The sequence below is a fragment of the Sarcophilus harrisii genome, chromosome 6, assembly GCF_902635505.1.
Source record: "Sarcophilus harrisii chromosome 6, mSarHar1.11, whole genome shotgun sequence".
Lineage (NCBI taxonomy): Eukaryota > Metazoa > Chordata > Mammalia > Dasyuromorphia > Dasyuridae > Sarcophilus > Sarcophilus harrisii.
The window spans coordinates 85,387,943-85,409,288 of NC_045431.1; the positions used below are offsets into that span (position 1 = coordinate 85,387,943).

Consider the following 21,346-nt stretch of genomic DNA (forward strand, 5'->3'; position numbering starts at 1 on the left):
TTTGGTAACTGTATGGACGATAATTAGAGAGAAGAAACTTGAAGCAAACAGAACAATTAAGTAGTGCTTGCCCCTTTTTGCTTTTGGACTATTGCAATAGTCTAGGGGAAAATGATGATGGCTTGAGTGGTAGTTATGAAAATAATAATAACTAATCAATTATTTACAAAGTAACTCCTCCCCGCTCCCCCTCCCCCCCCCTTTTTTTTCTTGAGAGCTTAGAAGGGCATATCAATGCTGTAATATCACTCTGAAGGTTAAGGAACCTTAAGGTTAGTAATACCAGCAATTCCATTCACTTTTAATATGTGGTCTATTTAACAATTTACTTGTTTTTACTATTTAGGAAAGTCTAATATAATCAATGGCTAAAATAATTGTTTCTTAAAATTTATTTTTATTTTTAACATTTAAAAATTTTTTTGAGTTGCAAATTTCCTCTATCCAGCTCCTTCCCCAACTTTTGAGAGGGCAATCAATTTACACATGTGAAATCATATAAACCTTTCTTCCTCACTGTTTTGGTTGTTTTGTAAATATTAGGAGCTTAATAGGACCCTACTGGATGAAGTTACTCTCTCTCTCTCTCTCAGGTGTGTCTTAGTTTTTTTTTTTTTTACCTCCTTACCTTTTCAGTATATGTGACCATGTTGCTTCAGCTTTTCACGTAGAGATATTATCTAAATACATTTCAAAAATTGGAAAATATTTATTTTTAAATCACCCGAATTTCCCACTGAGATAAAAAAGAAAAAAATGAAATCTACCATCATATCAAAAAACTCTAATGTTGTATGTGGTATTTCACACACATTTTACTCTATCCTTTCATGGAGGGGCAGAGATGTTTTCTTATATTTCTTCCTTGAGACCAAGCTTGGTCATTATTGTAGAACATAATGGGGGTAGTTTTTTTTTTTTCCCATTTATATCTTATTGTCATTTTGTTTATTGTTTTTCTGGTTCCACTTATTACCCTTTTGTATCAGTTCATTGAAGTCTTTCCATATTTAAATGTATTTGGAAAAAAAAATTTGGGCATCTTGTATTTTTAGTTAAATAAAATATTTATTAGATAAATACCACGTGCTAGGCATTTTGTAAAGAAGACTGTCTCTACCCTCAAGGAATTTATATCTTTTGATTTTCTACACTCATGATGCATATTATTATATGAAAATCTGAAGGTAGAATCTTCTCTCTTCTCCTGTCTCTTCAAAAAGTAACATTATTTATTTCTTCTGTTTTTTATGTCAGCATAATTATCCCCCAGTATACCCTCTCCCCCTAGAGAGCAATCTCATATAAGAAATTATTGTTTTTTGAAACCAAAAAGAGAGTGGATGGACTCTGCGCAACTGATTAATACATTGAAAAGGTTCAAAAGCATGTGCAGTGTAATAGCTGTGCATTTCTCACCTTATGGGGCCAGGTTCATCTCTTTATTTGAGTCATGCTTCATCTTTACAGCTTTACCATTTCCTTCAATGTGGATTTGTGCATGGGGAGGACCTTTCATTTATTTACATAGTTGTAATTGTTTTGTCTTTGTTTTGGTCGTAGGGCTTCTCCCATATCAGTTCTTGTGGATCTTCTCAGGCTGCTCGGAATCTGCATTCGAAATTTCTTACAGCACATTCATATTCCACTATCTTTATGTACCACATAAAGTTTGGTCAGCCATGCCCAATTGATGAACATATACTTTATTTCCAATTTTTTCCTCAAAAAAGTGCTGCTGTACATATTGTGATATTGATGGGGAACTTTGTACCGCATTCCTGAAAGTCAGAACTAATGATTTGGAAGGGAACTTCATAACCTGCTTTCTAAGTTCTTTGGGGTTTGGTGAAACAAGGCTGGGGAAAGCAAGTGAGCTTCCAGGCAGCAGGAGAGGGCAAGGTGGGTTCTGGTATGATTCAGTAGTGGTTTCTCGCTAAAAATCTCCTTGACATATGGTGGGAGGTGGCGGGAGGGGGAAAGGGAAGAAGGAGTTTCTGTGAATACTAAGGGGCTTCACGGTGCCTTCTGGTTGATGCCTTTTTGTGACTCAAACATGGTATCTTTTTAACCAAGGGCAGCAGACGCCTGGGAAGTTTCATTGTGGAATTTCAGCCTTCCTTGTGCTTACTGTAAGTAATGATGTCTCATTTCATCAGTTGTCAAAAAAGCACAACCAGACTTTATTCCCCTGAGTCCTGAGGCTGTGCAGATAATCAGAAATCAGGAAGTGGACTGCTCATTCATTTTTCATTGCTTCACTCTGCTAATCATGTGTACATTCATTCTCTATGCTTTATTGAGAACCTGCTTTATTGTCCCTTTCTGTGTACTATCCTAGAGAAGAGCTATTGAAGACTTCCAGTCTTTTTTTTTTTAGGGAATCTAGAGTAATGTCCATAACATTATAGATTCTGTAGTGAGAAGGGATCTTAGAACTGATCTAGTTCAGCTTCTCTCCTTTTACTGACAAGGAAGTGAATCAATGAACAAGCATTATAAATCTACTATGTGTTAGGCACTGGGGACACAGTAACAAAAATAAAACATTTCTTGTCTTCATGGAGGAGTTGGTATATATCTAATTAAATACACAAAACAGTTAAGATTTTAAGGAAGGGAAGAGAATGAGGGAAGGAAGGAGGGACCTTGGAAAGCACTCAGAGGGAAGGTAGCCATTGTACAAAGGCACATAGATATCAAAAAATGGAATTTACATTTTTCTAAAAAAACAAGTTTTTATTAATTGTTAGAATCCTAGTGTTAACACAATGGAATTGATACAATGCTTATTGGTTCACACATTAGAGCAAATCCTTACAAGGTGTTAGTTAAGTCACTAGAATTGATAGAAACAATGCTTAAGTTAACACCTTTACTTTAAGTTCACACATTAGCTCACACGTTTGGGAGATTTCAGGGTTCAGTATGAGATATCCAAATTCACATCTCCCATAATCCCACTCTCAGAAGAGGAGTCAACCTTTGAGTTTACACCTCTAAAAGTGCATAAAAACAGCTGAGCTCAGTCAGGAGAGTTCAATTGAAAAGATTGAGAGGGGAGCATCAATTGGAGATGAGAAGACACAAGTCGGAGTAAAGCTAGAGGCAGAATCTGGAAGAGCTAAAAGACAAGCTGCAAGAGCTCTTGGAACCAAGGAAGGAGAAGGTCTCTAAGAAAGCTAACGGGGCCCAAGGAAAAAGCCAAGACTTGGAAGGAGAAAATAAACATTTGGATTTTATTAGCTGGCTGCATTTGAGGTGATTATTGATCTGAACTGATACTAAGGCTGCCTCCAGAAAACCTCCCCAAGAAATCTGCTCCCACAGAGAACCATCATATATTATACAAAAGAAGACACCACAATTAATGTCTTGGTTCTTACATAGTTGTACTTATATCCAACATGACTCTCCCAGAATTCCTTCTCCCCAGTCATTCCATGTGTAACAATATATTTTTTAAAAGAAAAAGATCCCATCATAACCTTTTCATTGAAAAAGTCTGAAAACATGTCCAATGTGCAGCAACTGTGGATCTCTCGCCTGTGTGATGGGACAAATTGGGTGCTTCCTCTCATATCTCTTCTTTTGAGCCATTTCTTCTTTATAATTTTGTAGCATTCATTTTTGATTTTTGGTGTGTACTTGTTTTTTCCATTTACATTGTCATGGTCATTTTATGAAATGTTTTCTTTCCTCTGCCTTATTTGCATCATTTTGTGTAGATTTTTCTATGCTTCTCTTGATTCATGTTTGTAATAGTTTATGACAGAAATTCATAGCTAAATAATTTATTTAGCTATTCACAATAGATGAATATCTACTTTGTTAGTAGCTTCAGTCAAATTCCAGGCTACAAAATAAACCCTCAAAAATCAATTGCATTTATATATAACAATAAAATCCAAGAAGTAATAAAGGGATGTCCCATTCCAATTAATTACAAAAGACATAAGGTATTTTGGAGATCAGCTAACCAAAACACACAAAAGAACTTTCATAGAATCAATTACAAAGGGCTCTTTAAAGAAATAAAGGACAATTTAAATAGCTGGAGGAATGTTCAGTGCTCATGACTGGGCTCTACCAATATGATAAAAATGACAGTACTAGCAAAATTAGTTTACATTTTTGATGTTATGCCAATCTAGTTATCAAAGGGATACTTTATAGAAATAGATGAAATAGTGACTGAATTCATTTGGAAAAGCAAAAGATCTAGAATATCCAGAAAAGTGATGAAAAGAAGTAGAGATAATTTGTATTTATACATATGTGTATATGTACATATATAAAAATTTTAATTATTTTTATCTATTTCATATATAGCTATTAAATAGATATTATTTAAATATATAACTCTTTGTGGGGGGGGGTACGGGGGGATTTCCAGTTCTGTCTTGGAGGAAGTACATTTCTGAATTAGTAAAGTGAGAACTTTAGCGTTTTGGCATACTTACTTTTAAGTATCAGCACGATGTCTAAGAAAAGATATCTTATAAGCAGCCTAAGAAAGGATAAGAGGTCAGAGTTTGAGACTCTGGGATTTGATTAACTTTGGGAAAAGGAGGACAAATGTTATCCAACTGAGAGGGAGGGGGAAAAATTTAGAGCTCAGAATCTTACAAAGATGAATGTTGAAAACTATCTTTACATGTAATTGGAAAAACTTAAAATACTATTAAGTAAGAAAAAAAAATAGTGTTCTGGCTGTGACACAAATTCAGGGCTTCTGATTTCTACTTGAAGGCAATGTGGAGAATCAGAAGGTACGTTGGATTTGGTGATATGATTTGGCTTCATATTCCAGCTTTGCTACTTGCTTGTTGTATGGCCCTGGACAAGTCGCTTCCCTGGTGGAAGCCTTACTCCTTATATGTAATAATAATAATGCTTATAATAATTGTTATTAACAATAACACTAATAAGAACTAGCATTTACATTTCCTTTCTGAAACCTCATTTTCTTCATATGTAATAATGCTAATAATAGCTAGCACTCAGTACTTTCACATTTGCATAGCACTTTACAAATATTATCTCCCAAAAAGTGGGTGCTATTATTATTCTTCTTTTAAAGATGAGACAAGCAGGAGTTAAGTGCCTTGCCGGGACTCACACGGCAAGTAAATTGAGTAAAGATAGTAAAGATATGAGGTCTGTAGAGTCTTCCTAAACCCACATCTGTATAAAATAAGGGACTTCTAAGGTCCTTTTCTAACTGAAACCCTGTGAAAATCATCTTTGTCTCTTGTACTATTTCTTAACATAAACATTACAAGCATGGATTGCATTTTAGAGACAAAACCAAAAGTAGCTTCCTCAAAGGGGATGAACCCCGCTCCAAGTGAGTGTAGAGAGAAGGGCTCAGCCTCCTCAAGGAGACAGAAGACAAATGAAGAAGGTGGAGAGACTGCAGCAGATCCCAGCATCCTGGGAGCCTAAGGATGGGATGGACAGGTTTCAAAAAGCAGAGCCTGGTTAGGAAGGGTGAGAGCTGAGAAGAGGAACTTGGGGTCTCAGTAGGTACTGAAACTGGTCATATTGGGATTACGGGACTCTGTCACATGAGAGAAGTGAGATTGCTGCTGTAACTCTGTGATTTCACTACCAGACATAGGGATGCGATTCTGGGAGGAGAGGAAACTGAAAGGTGGTGATCCTCCTCAGCCTGATGCGCTTGAGAGTGGGTGGAGAGGAGGGAGAGAAGGAAAAGAAGACAAGGAAAGAGAGATGGGGGTGGGGGTGGGACCAAGGAGGAGAGCCAGGGAGGTGTGTTGGGAGAGAGAACATCCATTATTAGGTGACAGAATGCTTTCTTAAATGGCATTTCAGGTGAGTGACAAAGGAAGATAAGCTTTGAAGAATATGCCCAGGATGCCAGACTTTTCAGTAGAAGTGAAACTGTTACATGATAGATCCCAGAGCTTGCTGTTTTCCAAATGTGTACCTCTTCAGACTAATGCAAGGTGGAACTTTGAGGTGTCTGGTAGTCTTGTTTTGCATTTTAGGAGACTGAGAAACCTGACCTCTTAATCCTATTATCTTTCTCCTTGAACTTGTTATAGTTGAAGAAACACTGGACTTGAGTTGCCAGATCTGGGTTCAAGATATGATCCTGATACTAGTCTAGGTTGTATATGTACGGCCTTATATTGTTAGAGTTGGATGGGATCTTAGAGATCATCTTGTCTGACTTTTACCTGAGAAATGTATATGCACATTGGTGTGCTGGTAAATATTTAACAACCAACTTTTTTTGGAGGGGGGAGTGTATACAGCTCACAACTTTCAGTTTAATTTGCATGATTGTTTTCTTCATCACTTAAGTCCAGACAATAAACAAAAAATTAAATCAATTATAGCATTTACCAATTTCAAAGATATAAATGATCACACTGAAAATTTGACAGTTAGCTCCCAGGAGATTCCAGTCTAGTCTGCCTTTTTTATTTTTTTATTTTTTGGAGGAGTTCTTGTGAGAAGGAACTCACTGTCTCCTGAAGTACCCTATTTCTTTTTTATATAATTCTTAATTGTTCAATAGTTCCTTTCCCTTATGTTGTTGTTCAGTCTTTTCAGTCTTGTTCACCTTTTTGTTCCCAATTGGGGTTTTCTTGGCAAAGATATTAGAGTGGCATGCTATTTTCTTTTCAAGTTCATTTTACAAACAAGGAAACTGAGGCAAACAGGGTTAAATGGTTTGCACAGGGTCACAAAACTGGTAAATGTCTGAGGCTAAATTTGAACTCAGGTCTTCCTGACTCCAGGCCCAACCTTTTTATCCACTGCACCACCCAGCTGCATAAACCACCACATTTCCTTATGTCAAGTCTTAAATTTGCTCTTTTTTGTTCCACTAAATTTAATAATATTTTAATAATAATAACTGACATATAGTTCTTTCAATTTTACATAGTATTTTGCCTACTTGATCTCATTTAAGCCTCACAACAACTAAGTAAAGTAGGGTTTATTATCCTTATTTTATAAATGGGAAAACTGGAGTTCAGAGAAATTAAAGGATTGAGGATTTATCTTGTTTATGGGGACTTTATGATTTGGCTGCTGTGATCATTATCTGAGTTATTTACTTAGACTTGGTTCGATGAGCCATCTACATAGCTGATCATTTAAGAGTTTAGTAACTTCTAACAACAGAACTTGGAAGGAGTGCTTCTTAGTGTAGCTGTCTGCTGATAGTGTGTCTGGTTTGGGACACAGGAAGAATTAAGCTGTGTTGATGGGATCTCTAGAATTCCTGTTATTACTAAGCCTTGTCATAAGGAATTGACTCAGAACGGAGACTGCTGCTGACTCATTAACTGGTTTTTCTTTTTCCAGCCTCTCATTTCCTTACTTTCTCTGTCATGAAGCCTGGCCTTTCAGGTCCCCTAGGCCAGGGGAACTTGATTAGGTGACCAGTTTTGTGAATTACTAAGCCCCCTTTGTTAGAGTTTGATGGCCATTTTGCTCACTGTGAATCTGGGACATGGTAGATACTTGGCTTTTTGTTAAGCGTGAACAAAAATGTGACAGTTGTCAAACCTGTCAATGCATCCCACTTAGAAAGTACTTGGGGAGAAACAAAGTTTAAATGATAACCTGACTCCTGTCCTCAAGGAGCTTTCAGTTTGGGAAGAAGGCAGGTACAACAAAAACAACACATGATTCAAAATCAGCACTGTTGTACTGCTCAATCAGCTAGTTAAAATAGACAAAGTCACTCTGCTACTCAATCAGCTAGTTAAAATAGACAAAGTCACTCTGGATCTGAGATTTCATCTGGTGTGTAAACACTATCCACTAGAACAGAATGGCAGCTACTCTTTAAGTTGTAGTCATGCTAGAGTGTGGCCTAGGAAGCCAAGGTATTAAGTAACTTGTAATTATTTCTATTTTATAGATGAAGAAGCTGAGCCTGGGTCCCGAAATTTATGGCTGGAGTTGAATATAAGTTGCTGAGGGGTTTGACTCATTCCAATAGGCTTAACAAAACACCTGTTATGTGTAGGGTCCCAAGCTAGATCCTCAGGATACAGAGACAGCTATCAACAGTTACTGGCCTCCAGAGCTTACATTCTGCTGGTGAGGGGAGTGTACAACTTCTAGAAAGAGAAGTGAGTTCAAGATAGTTTGAGGAGGTGGCAAAGCCCAACAGCCAGGAAGGAAGGAAGGTATGAGCTAAGAGACAGAGGTGAGAGGCTGTGCATTCGAAACATGGAGCCAAGGCTTATAGATGCTGAGTTTGGGTGACAGCTGCAAGGCCGGATTAATTGAAACAGTTTAGTGTGAAGGAGAATAATGTGGAATAAGCCTGGAAGGAAAGGTAGCCAGTTTGGGAAGGGTTTTAAATGCCAAGCTGAGGGACTGATATTTTATCCTACAAGCATCTTGAGTTGGAGGAATGACACAGCTCGACCTGTATATCATCTTGTTTGTAGTATAGAGGATGAATTAAAGAAGGAAAGGGACTGGGAAATTAATTAGGAGGTTTTTGTAAATATCCAGATGAAAGGAGATTATGGCTTGCCCTAATAATATATTTAATTTAGCCATATTAATGGAGAAGAGGCAGATATAAAAGATAATTTAGAGGTAAGAAATTTGGCAGCTGAGAGGTGTGAGGGTGAGTAAAGATTGAAAGATCCTGCCAGTCTTGAAATACTAGTGTTTGGAAGGTTGGTGGTTTTCTCAAGAAAAAGAGAAGTTTAGAGGAAAGGCAAATTTAAGTTGGGAGAGAGAAGAGGAAAATCGGTTCTGTTTTGGACTCATTTAATGTAAGATTCAAGTGAGTATCCAAGTACAGATGTCAGTTGGACAGTTGACCCAGGACTGGAGTTCAGGAGAGAGATCAGAGCTGGTCATGCAGATTTGCAAGTTACTTGAATAAATGAGAATGGAAATCATGGGTGCTGATAAGATCACCAAGAGAGAAGTTACAGAGAAAGGATAGGGCCCAGGAAAGAGCCTTTGGGCTTACCTTAGATTAAAGAGTGGAACATGGGTGATAATCAAGTAAAGCAAATAGAGTGATGACATGAAATAAGAAAACCAAGAGATTAGGATCCGAAAAACTGAGGAAATGGGGTATATGTGAGGAGGAGGTGGTCACTAGTTTCAGAAACTGCAGAGAAGTGAAGATGAGAAGTGAGAAAAGTCCATCAGATTTGTGATTAAATAACCTGAAGAACATGGCTGTAGCAGAGTGGTGGACGGACACCAGAGGATAGGGGGTTGATAAGTGTGGACATTGAAGTTATGGGGTATGTAGAATACTTTCTCTAAGAGGTGGGCTATTAAAAGGAAGACTTTGAAAGAGTGTCATGGTTAATCTAAATCTAAAATGTGGAAACCTAAAAATCTGGGAAGGAAAGTTGTGTATAAATATTCACATTTCTCTCGAGCCCTTTTCCTTCCAGAACCTTCATTTTGAGGCTCAGACCAGCCATCCTTTCGCCTGCTCAGCTACTTAGTTATTTCCCCATCATCCCTGGTATACCTACCTTGTATACTCTCTCTTCCTATTCCCCTTCCTCTTTTCAGCACTCTTATGTGTTATCTTGTTCCATTAGAATGTAAGCTCTTTGGGGGCTTAAGTATTTAACATGGGGCCTGGAACATTAACAGTACCTAATAAATGCTTATTGACTTGCTTATTGATTTTTAAAAATTTTTTTAAAAGTTGTTAATTAATAAGCATTTTTTTTCTTCTTCCCTTGGAAAGGGGAAAAAGTCCCTCTTTTCCCCACATTGGCCATGTCCAAAAAATGTAGTCACAAAATGCATCTTGGAGTCCATTACTTCTCTGTTCATCTGAAAGTACTCTTGATCAGAATTCTTAAGTCTTTCAAAAGTTTTTAATAATCTTTACAATGTTGTATAAAAGTCTCTTGCTACTGTTTGCTTCAGTAAGGGCCTGTTCTATCAACAAAGATATTAAATGACAAATTATATTTACTTCACAAATAAGTGGAAAGGTGGAAATGGAATATTTCTTGCTTGGCTATTCATTTTTAGGTAGCTTTTTTGGCTTCTGATGTTTCTGTAAGAATTAGCTACTGTTCTGAAAGAGGAAGGTTGCTATTGATCAAAATTAATACCATAGTATCCTTTGCAATAAAATTGGTAGAATGAAACTTTGCTAGATAGAAACTTCCAGAACCATCTGTAAGAACACAACTCCATTCACATGCTTTCAAGCTTTAATTATCACTATTAATGATGGCAATTACTTAGAAAATATACATTTAGCAAAGCATTTTACATAAATTATCTTATTTGACCCTCCCAACCAAGTTGTAGAGGCAGGTGCTTTTATTATCTCCATTTAACCATTAAGTTTGAGAGAATTTAAATAAATTGTCCAAGGTTACTTATATCTTGGACACTAACCTTAAACTCTAGATTTGTGGCTATGGGTCAGTCACTCGAAATGCCAGCTCTCTAAGACTATAAATTACCAATCTGGAATGGGAGAGGAATTCCCTGGAGTCTGCATCTCTCCCGCCCAAGTCCTTTGCAGTCCAGTTTGAAGGTTGAGATTATCGGTCAGGTAAGAGCTCCTGGGGTAGTCCACGAAGGGCATCCCAGGGCCTTAATGTGTGCCCAGTGGTTGGAAGTTGGCTTCATCTCGCCCAATAAGGCCGCATGAATGATAATGAAGACAGGGCGCCCAAGAAGAGCCAGCAATATATTGATCCTCATGACTTTTCATCCAAGTATTGATGACTACCCTAATTTAAATTCAAGGTTAAAGTTTGAAAGCTGGACTTTGTGCTGTTCTGCCTCTAGTGTGTATTTAACTTCTTGGAGGGGTTGGGGAAAATTGTGGGGCTATTACTAATTTAAATGAAATGAGGATATGGGATTTTGACATCAGAATCAAAAATGATGCATCAGAAGAGGAATGGAGACCAGTGTCTGATTTCAATCCTAAGAAATTTAATGTGTCTTCTAGTCACATGTCTTGCTGCTAGACATTAGTCAGTGAAGTTGGGTTATGATTATCAGTTTGTTCTCAAGTTTTTGTCCTCTTTTTACAAACATGCTGTGTCTTTATTTGTTTTTGATTTTCATAGTGTGGGATTTAGTGAGAAAAGTGGTAGTGGAAAAATTCACTGAAATTGATTACTCAAATTGAGATTGTAACTAGGAACTGAAGCTATATAGCCCTGGCTTTTGTAGTACCTTATTTGAACCCAAAAGCTGAACTGTATGTCAGGCATTTCCTCATTTCCATCCAAAGTAAGGCTAATAGCCTTCACTAAAAATGCAAAGCAGTTTTGTAACACATTACCAGTGGGGGAAGAAATATGCACTGAAAACAAAGTTTTACATATGTATCTTTCTGTAGCAAAAGCGACGGCACCCTAAACGAGGTATGGTGTAATAGTGCCAGTAGAATTCAGAACCACTAATAGTCATGCTATTTTCTCCACTTTCTCCCATAAGCTCCAGGAGGCAGGAGAAAAAGACCTTCTTATCCATAGTTGTCATGATTTGATCCTTGTATTCACTCAACCAATACTTGCTTTAGCAGTGGTTCTGAACACTGTTTCTGTTGAGATTATGTCATTGAGGGATTATGGTAAGAGAGCCTGCAGGCAGGAAGATTGATCTTCCTGAGTTCAAATCTGGCCTCAGATACTTTCAAGCCATGTGGTCCAGAACAAGTCACTTCATCATCCTGTTTGCCTCAGTTCCTCATCTGTTAAATAAGTTGGAAGGGAAAATGGGAAAGCAATTCAGTATCTTCATGTGTCTACCTTCTCAACTCCCAAAAGAAATGGCAAAATACTTAACAATCTGCTCAGAAGTTAATGTTGGGTCCGTTTAGTAAAACTACCTGAGACAGAAAATACCTACTGACTTTTTTTTTTACTGTGAAATGTGTGGATAAAATGGAAGATTGTGATGAGGGTCACTAGATATAACATCCTTGTTATAAGCCAGGTCAGCATTATAAGGCTGATTATATGTTCTGGAGTTGAGAAGCCATTCACAGAAAGCTGTTTGAGAAAAGAGCCTAGAGCCAACTCTTGCTTTTTTTTTTTTTTTTTTTTTTCTTCTTTTAAAATGTTTTATTACTTTTCTATATCTCGTTAAACATCATTATCACTTCCTAAGGACTCCCTCAAACCTTTACTGAGCCCTTCATTGTAACAAATACAATCAAGTTGAACAAATTATTATATTGACCTTATCTGTGTCTTCTGTTTTGGGGATGCTCCTCCCCATCCTCATCTCTGCCACCTGGCTTCTTTCAGGCCCCAGCTAAAATCCACCTTCCAAAGGAAACCATTCCTAAATTCCCTTAATTCTAGTGCCTTCCTTCTCTTGATAGTTTCCTTTTTATCTACTATATAGCTCATATATACATAATGGTTCTCATCTTGTCGCTCCTATTTATATTATGAATGTCTTGAGAACAGATACGGTCTTTTGCTTTTCTTTGTATGTGACACTTAGCACAGTGCATATCTGAAAATGCATGTGTCATTGTGCACTTATAATCTAACATTTCTCTCCACAGAGATGGTAAATTTTACCATCACTTCTTTGAACTGATCAGAGTTCTGAAGTCTTTCATGTTTTTTCCTTTACAGAATGGAAAAATGAGACTGAGACACTCCCTTCACACTTTTTTTTTTTTTTTTTTTTGGTGGAGATGTAGAACCCTAAGTTTGGAACATTATATGTGATGTCAGAATTTATGTGTTTTGCTTAACTTTTTCTTTTGCAAGTTATTATCTTTTTTTAAATTTAATAGCCTTTTATTTACAAGTTATATGTATGGGTAACTTTACGACATTAACAATTTGCAAGTTATTATCATGAATGGCTCTCGGGTGGGATGGGAGAGGATGAGAAATGTAGGTAAGGTAAAAAACAAGATTTCAATAAAAATATTTTAAAATAAATTTAGAAATGATTTTAAAAGACACCTATCCCCTCTTTTTTCATTTACTTTTAAATTTTTATTGCTAATTTTTGTTTTCATACTACCTTCATTTCCAAAAATATTTCCCCTTCCATCTTTCCCTCACTCAGAGAGCCATCCCTTGTAATGAAGGGGGGAAAAAAGGAGAAAAAGCAATATAGCAAAAGCAGTTTGACAAATAAATGCCATAGTAAATGCTTTGTATTAATAGTCTCTCACTTCACAAAGAAGAAGAGGTGCGTTTTCTTCTCTTTTATTTTTGGTCAGGGTTAATCTTCTTGAGATATATATAGATATACACACACATACATATATATAAAGTATTCATATTTATTCATTTAGGTTTTTTAAATTTATAATACGGGGCCATTGTGTGTGTTGTTTTTGTTGCTTCTGTTTCATTTTGCATCCGTTCATGCAAGTTTTCCTATCATGCTTTGAATTCTTTAGGCATTGTTTTGTACAGCAGTGATATTTCATTACAGTCATCTGGATTAGCATAACGTTAAATCTGTAAATTAGTTTAGGTAGAATGATTTTTGTTTGTATTAGTGCAGCCCAATTGGTGCAGCACTGAATTTGTTTAGCTATCACTCAATCCAGTTCTTTGTTATCTCATACCCAGACATACATATACACACACACATGCACATGTGCATACATAGGCATGAATAGAGACTTTTAGAAAGACCTCTATTCTCAAGACACCTTACTGTCTGATTTCTTTCAGAAAATTTTTAATTTGACTAATTTACAAAAGAATGAGACAGAAAGCAGAGAATTCAAGTTGCAAGTTATGATAGTGGTTCTGGCAAATAGCTATGAAGTCACAGAATTTGAGGACTCAGTGAAACCCCAGTGGCCATCTCTCTAGTCCATCCTATAACTAAAAAGAATTCCCTGTGTAAAATTTCAAATACTAGGTTTTCACTCTCTTCTTAAAGCCTTCCAAAGAAGAGTTTTGTTCACCTCTGGAGATGGCCCATTCCACTTTTGAATAGCTTAAATTGTTAGGAATTTTTTTTTTTCTGATACTGTGTGCTTCTTTATTTCTTTTACCCTTCTTGGTTCTGCTCTCTGGGGTCAAGCAGAACAAAATGAATCTTTTCCCTCATTCCCTTTCAAACAGTTGAACAGAAAACTTGAGTAGAATTAGAGTAGAAGAACCAGTCTCTTAATCATTCACAAGCCCAGAAAAATTAAGTGACATATCCAGGTTTGCATAGCTAGTAAGGGGGAAAATGTTTGTTTTAAAGCCAAGTGTTTTGATTGTAGATCCAGTGATTTCTGCTCCCCTCCATGGCACCCCCATCCCCCAAAGCAGCTTTCTGTTTTAGATTCTTAAAGTTCTCAGCTTGGGTGACTGGCAGGATGGGGGTGCCACCAACAGAAATAGTTGGGAGGACAAGGAGGTTATTGTCATCAAGAAAAGTCCCACATGTGCAAAAATGTTCATAGCAGCATTATTTGTGATGACAAAGAGCTAGAAACAAAAGATGTGGTCAATGATTGGAGAAGAGCTAGACAAATTATGATACAGTGTAGTGGAATTATGGCATGGTATAGAATGATGGCTAGGAACAGATGTGGAGTAAAAGCATATATTAAGTGGCTCCAACTATGGAGATAAAGCCAACTCTACATGTAGGAGAAGCAGATGTATTGGGACCACACTATTCAATTAGAGAACATCAGCTTTCTTTCTCCTAAGTCTTTAGATTGACTGCTATTTTGTAGAGGAATTTATAGGGTCATTTGGGAAGTGTCTTCTTTTTTTCCCCCAAAACACATTAATTAAAAAATAGTTAGAATGAGGAGCACATTTAGAGTTTAGTTTTAGATGTATTGTTTTGGGAGTCTGGCAAAGAATTCAGTTGGAAACGTTCAAGCAGTTAGAGGTGTAAATCAAAAGCTTGGAGAAGATATAATTAGGATTAGCTAGTTACATAAGTGCTATAACAAGCCGAAACAACTTCAGTGTTCAGATAGAAGAAAGAAATCACTTGTGATTTTGAGATGAGCAGAAGAGGTCTCTGCAGTGTGAAAATGGAAAGGTAGAAATATGATTTGTTGGAGACAAGGAGGTGGAGAGTAGAAGGAAATGATCAGTAATTAGTCAGGATTGGTTGGAGAATAGTGTATTCATAGGCAGTAGTAGGAGAGAGGCTGAAAAAAAGTAGACTAACAATCACAGAGTTTATCAATGAATGCCCCAGTGGCCATTCTTGCTTGCTATGCTGAGTTTAAGGAATTTAGACATTGGCCAGAATGTAGGAAATGAAGAAACTCCAAAGGGGATTGCTATAGTCCTAATTAAAGATAATAAAGACTTGACGTTAAATCAGTAAGCATTTATTAAACATCTGCTATATACCAGGTATAATGTTCTTGTTGGTTTTCTGGAGGTCTCTGGACCAGCCTTCTGAGTAATCACCATGAGAATATCCAGGTGTTAAAGTCCAAATCCTTCATTATCTCCTTCACAATCTAGTTTGCTTATCTGGGGGCCTGAGCCAGCTTTCTTAAGAGCCTTTCAGACTAGCCTTGGTTTCAGTGGAGGAAGTACAGGGGGCCAGCCACCACAGTGGTGTGAGGTGGAGTGAATGTCTTTCCTTGGCTCCTAGAGCTTGAGCTCTGGCCTCCAGTCCTCTTGTCTTTTCTGGTTCTCACTCTGGCTGAGTTTGTCCGAGCTTTATATGCTCTATTTTAATTACATCATAGGTGTGGATCTTGTAGAACTATATTCAAGTACTAAGTACGTGTACTGAACTAGAGAACTATTAATCACCATGCTAAACCATTGTCTTATCAATTCCACTGAGTTAGCACCTTGTAAGAATCCTTGTTTCAATTATGAGAGTTCTGGCTCATAACAACCAGGCATTATGATAAGAGTTGTAAAACAGAATAGGCAAAAATAGTCTGCTCTGAAAGATCACACAGTCTAATAGGAGATGCATGCAAAGAGCTGTACACACACACACACACACACACACACACACACACACTAAACTAAAGATGATAATCTCAGAGAAAAGGCAGTAAAATGCAGGAGGTTGGATTTTAGCTAGACCCTGAAAGAAATCAAGGGAGCCAAGAGGCAGAGATAAAGAGAGAGTGTGTTCCTGATGTTAGGGGAGAATTAGTGAAAATCTCCCAGATCCTGGAGATCCTCCAATGTCACTGAAACACATCATATGTGATAAGGAGTAGTGAGGTCTAATAAGACTGTAAAGGTAAGGAGGGGGCCAAGTAGGAAGGACTTTGCATGTCACACAGAGGATTTTATGTTTGGTCCTGAAATTTATCTCTAGAGTTTATTGATAGAAAGAGAACATGGTCAGATCTACATCTTAGGAAAATAGTTTTAAGAGCTGAATGGAGGAGATATTGTAATGGAGAGAGAGTTGAGGCAGGGAGAACGGCAACTAGCCATCACAAGGTGTAAAATGATGAGGGCCTGAATGATGGCAGCGGGCACATGGCAAAGGAAGAGATCAATATGAAAGTTAGCACAAAGGAAGATTTGGCAGGTTGTGATAAGGTATTGAGAATGAGAGAGAAAATAGTTAACAATGTTGGAGAGGAGGAACTAAAATATATTCAACCCTAATAATTCCTGTGCTAGGCAAAGAAAGTGAAGTTGGAAAGAAAGTTCTGTTTACCAAAATATTAGCAACACTTTCTGAAGTGCTAAAGAACTGGAAAATAAGAGAGAAGTTCTTTATTTGGGTAAGTAGTAAACAAATGGTAGGGGAGCATAATAAACTCCCCCTGAACTATAAGAAACAAAGAATATTTAGAATTCAGGGAAACTGGAAGAAGACATGTACAAACTGATGAAGAGCAAAGTGAGCAGTCAGGGAAACACTATACCCAATAGTTACAATGAAAACGGAAAGGACAGGATAATTACTATTTGGTCCTCAAAGGAAAGTTGAGAAAGTACACCTCGCCTTCAGACCCATATTGCTAAAGTGATCTTGTGAACAAGGCAGCTCACTGAGTGTGCCAATTACAGATGAGCTTTCATGCCAGACATTCCCCACATTGAAGAAATCAGAGTTCTAGATTAAAAAAAAAAAAAAGTTTTTACATTATAAATCTGACAGGTATTCAGGGGCTGCAGAGGGGTACAGTACCATAGTCTACCATGTGGTCATTGGAAGAGGAGTACTGGTGTGGCGTACTGTGTGTAGCTCTAACCCTCATTTTGCTTTTCCTAACCACATCACCCTCAGACAAATGAACCACAATTTTTTCTTCTATAAAATGAGAGTAATACTTTTGCTGTGCTTGCCTCACAACGGTGCATCAAACAAGGTATAGTCATTTTGCTGTTTCAAAGTGCTATAGAAATATGTAGCTGTTATCACACCAGGCTGTCATCCTCTGGGAGGAGGGTGGGGGGAGGTGATTACCACAGTTAAATCCCTGACAGCATTTCATGATGATCCTTGTTTCAGTCAGACATTCATACTTGAAGGTAACGTGGAAAAATTGAGACACTAATGCACGCTCTTGGTGGAGTTGTGAACTTATCCAGCCATTTTAGAGATGAGAATACCACTACTAGGTCTATATCCCAAAGAAAAAAGAAAAAATCCTATATGTACAAAATTATTTATAGCTGCTCTTTTTGTGGTGACAATGAATTAGAAATTGAGGGAATGCTCATCAATTGGGAGAATGGCTCAACAAGTTACGGTATTTGATTGTAATAGAAGTCTATTGTGTTATAAGAAATAATGAGCAAGATGGTTTCAGAAAAGACTGGGAAGACATATACGAACTGATACAAAATGAAGTGAGCAGAGGAAATCATTGTACATAGTAGCAGTCTTGTACAAATAATGAACTGTGAAACACTTAGCTATTCTCAGCAATACAATAATACAAGATAGTTCTGAAGGATTTAAGATGAAAAATAAAAGAATTGAGGTACTTTAAATTTAAGTCAAAGCATACTTTTTAAACTTGTAAAAAATCATTTTTTTTTGTTTTGTTTTGTTTGTTTTTGTGTCTGTGTTCTGTTTTATAAAATGGTTAATGTGGAAATATGCATTCATGGTTGTACATGTATAATCTATATCAAAGTGCTTACATTCTCAGGAAATTAAAAAGGGAAGGAATTTGGACCTTAGAAATTATTTTTTAAAAGTGCTAAAATTGTTTTTGCATGTAAAAATAAAATGAAAACATTCTTTAAAAAATATAGGCTGGTTTGATTTGCCTGAGTCAGAAAATTCTTATTGGAAAGTCTAGGGAGATTAAGTTAATCTTTTAGAGAGGAACCGGATTATATAAGGCTTTGAATACCAGTAAGGAACATTACATTTGATATAGTTGGTGATATTTTTCACCCAGAAATGGGTGATCCATTTTTCAGCAAAGCCATGACATAATGGAAGTAGCATTTTAGAAAGATTAGGCAGGTTGTATTTAAAATACATTGAGGTAAGAAGGAACTGAAGGCAGGAAGTGTTCAAAGTGTGCCCTTTTCTGGAAATGGCCCTGGTTTTTTTCCTTGGTTTCCCAGTTCTTATACTGATCAGTCTCTTGACTTACTGGTTCTTTCTTTAGTTCTTATTTGTTTGTCTCTGCCCTTTTTAAAGAGAGAGAGAGAGACACAGAGAGAGAACTTGAGACTTGGAGTTAAGAGACTTGTTCTAGTTGTATGACCATGGGTAAGTCTCTTCTCTCAGACTTAGTTTCCTTATCTGTAAAATGGTCATAATTCTTTTACTACCTGTCCCAGAAGGTGGTTGTAAGGGTTGGAGTACTCTATGAATCTTAAAGTATCATATACATATGAGTTATTTGTTGTTGTTGTTCACAGTAATAACATTCTGTTAATATTGGCTTTTTAAAATTATTTGTAATCTTCAGATTTGAAAAGTTGGAAGAAAGTTGTATCCCTAGAAAATGAAAATACATGTAAAATGTAGAAATGTACAAATGCCATTTGTCAAGCTGCTGGTTCCCACTTCAGTTTTTAATTTTGTTTGTTTTTTGCTTTTTCAATGACAGAAAGACCCCATTTATCTCATTCAAAATATCCACTCTTATTTTTGCCCATTCTGCTTGTCATTACTTCTCATTGAGACTTGTAATATGTAGTCAAACTTCTATTTTTTTTTTTTTTTTTTAATGACTCCCATGTTAAAAATGGAACTCAAATACAGGCCTTCTGAGAAACTGGCTTCAGCTTTTGACTGCTTCAAACTAGGCTTTGTACTGTTGACCACACAATAAGGTAGTTGGGTTGGAGGATCTTCAATACCCCTTCTGCTCGTAATCCTGTAATACTAACCAAGAAGCCTTGGGGTACAGTGGAGAGAGGGACCCATTTGGGGGACAGAGAATCTGGGCTTCCCATCTTCTCCTGGGCTTTTCTCACCCCACTGACTTTGGTTCACTCACAGGCCTCACCCCAGGCCTTGGTGAGGTCTGCAGTTTTAAAATGAGGGACTCTTCAGGTGTGGGCCTTCCTTCTTTGTGGGATAGAGTACTGGACCAGATCTTCAGGCCTTTCTGTGATGACCCAACATTGCATCTAGAAAATGGGAAAGAGAATAGGAGCTGTTTCCAGAAAAGGGCAAACTTAAAACACTTCCTGCCTCCAGTCTCTCCTCATTTTAATGGGTTTTAAACATAACCTGCTCAATCTTATTGAAATACTGCTGTGACTCTGGCCAAGTCATTTAATATCTCAGTTTCCTTAACTTTAAAGTGGGGATATTAATAGCATCTACCTTCCAGAATTGTGAGGACCAAATGAGCCAATATTTGAAAAGTACTTAGCACACATGACTAACTCATAATAGGCATTTAACAAATGCTTGTTTCCTTCTTTTTTTTCTATCAGATATAGGAGTGTATGTTTATGTACGTGTGTGTGTGTGTGTGTGTATCTCAGGAATTGTGAGATGGAAACCAAAATTAATTTTTATACGGTTATTTTCCCTTGATCACTTTGAATCCCTATGATTTATCTAATTTTTATTCTTTTTTTTTTTTTAGTCTAATTTTTATTCTTGCCTCAAAAAACTGATGACATCAGCCTTTAATCGATATTATCAACTCTCCCCAATATTAGCTTTTGTTGTAGCTTAGCCTGTGATTACTTGTTCAAGGCTGAGTACTGTCCTACTAAATGAACACCAGGTCAGAAGTCAAATTCAGTAGTTAATTTTTCTTCACCAACCTGATTGGTGCCTGAGATGAAGCAGCAGAATCCTAAGGAGGAGGGAAGAAAACCACATCAATATAGGATCTGAGCTTAGACTTGAATAGGCAGATGGTCTGCCAGGAATGAGAATTGGTTTTGCCCCAGAAGTAGGTAATATATCACTAACTCATAATTATTGACACTATTGAGCATTTATTAACCTATATATTCAGGAGTAAGTCATTCACTCTGTCTGCTTCAGTTTCTTCAATTTTGAAATGGAAGCAGTAATCAGTAAAGTGCACAACTCAGTGCTGGGCACATAATAAGCACTAAATAAATTCTTGTTTCCTTCCTTCATTAGCCATTCTATAAATTTTATAAATGAGCTATAAATAAATATAAAATTATAATTCTATAAATTTTATTAAGTCACTGTGTACTGGGGACTGTGCTTGGTGCTGGAGCAAGAATGAAATCGTCCCTTCCCTCAAAGAGCTTGGGATCTAGTCAAAGGAGCTGCTCCATGTACAAGATGGAGACTGGCAGGATTCCCCAGCCCAGACCCTTACCTGGTCTGGAGAAGGGAGGAATGGGCTTAGTGGCTGAGCTCAGGTCTTCCTCCTAGTTCCCTCCGGTCTGGTTTTGCTGGACAGGACCAGCACCCACCCCTTTGTTTTGTAATAAAAGTGCCCTTCCTTGTTCTCTAGGCTGACGACCCTGGGATCTGGGTGACCACTGGAGCTCGCCAAGGGGAGAATTTTGCAAGGTTGCTAAGCCTGACCTGTCAGATGACACTTGCTCACATGAGAGTCATTAAGAGATTGTTGTGGCCAATGTCAGAGCAACCTTGCAGCACAGGGCCAGTCACCGCTTCTGCATTGAGCCATATGAATAGGTCTTGTGACGAATTAATTGGCTACTAGCTAATCTCCTACTGGGGAACCCTGGTGAGTCTGAGAGCTGCTGAGCCAGGAGTGTTCTGCCTCCTCCCCTTAGCCGGGGCTACATGCTTTCAGAACAAAAGTGGGAAGTTGTGCTTTTTTTTTTTTTTTTTTTCTTTTTCTTTTTCTTTTTCTTTTCTTTTTTTTTTTTTTTTTAAGTTCAAGCAGGATTTCTTAGTCTACGTTTAACATGCGGGATGAGGTTGACTTTTTAAAGTATTGGCTTGATGTATAGAATTTGTATAAATGCTGTTTCTCTCTTTTTTTTTTTTTCCTTCTTAAAAA

The 21,346-nt window shown here is 37.3% G+C and overlaps 1 protein-coding gene across 2 annotated transcripts in view; it reads left to right on the forward strand.

The window, feature by feature from the left end:
• FNIP2 (folliculin interacting protein 2) overlaps window positions 1-21,346 on the forward strand; it is a 130,485-nt gene that overhangs the window by 20,358 nt on the left and 88,781 nt on the right. The window lies entirely within an intron of this gene.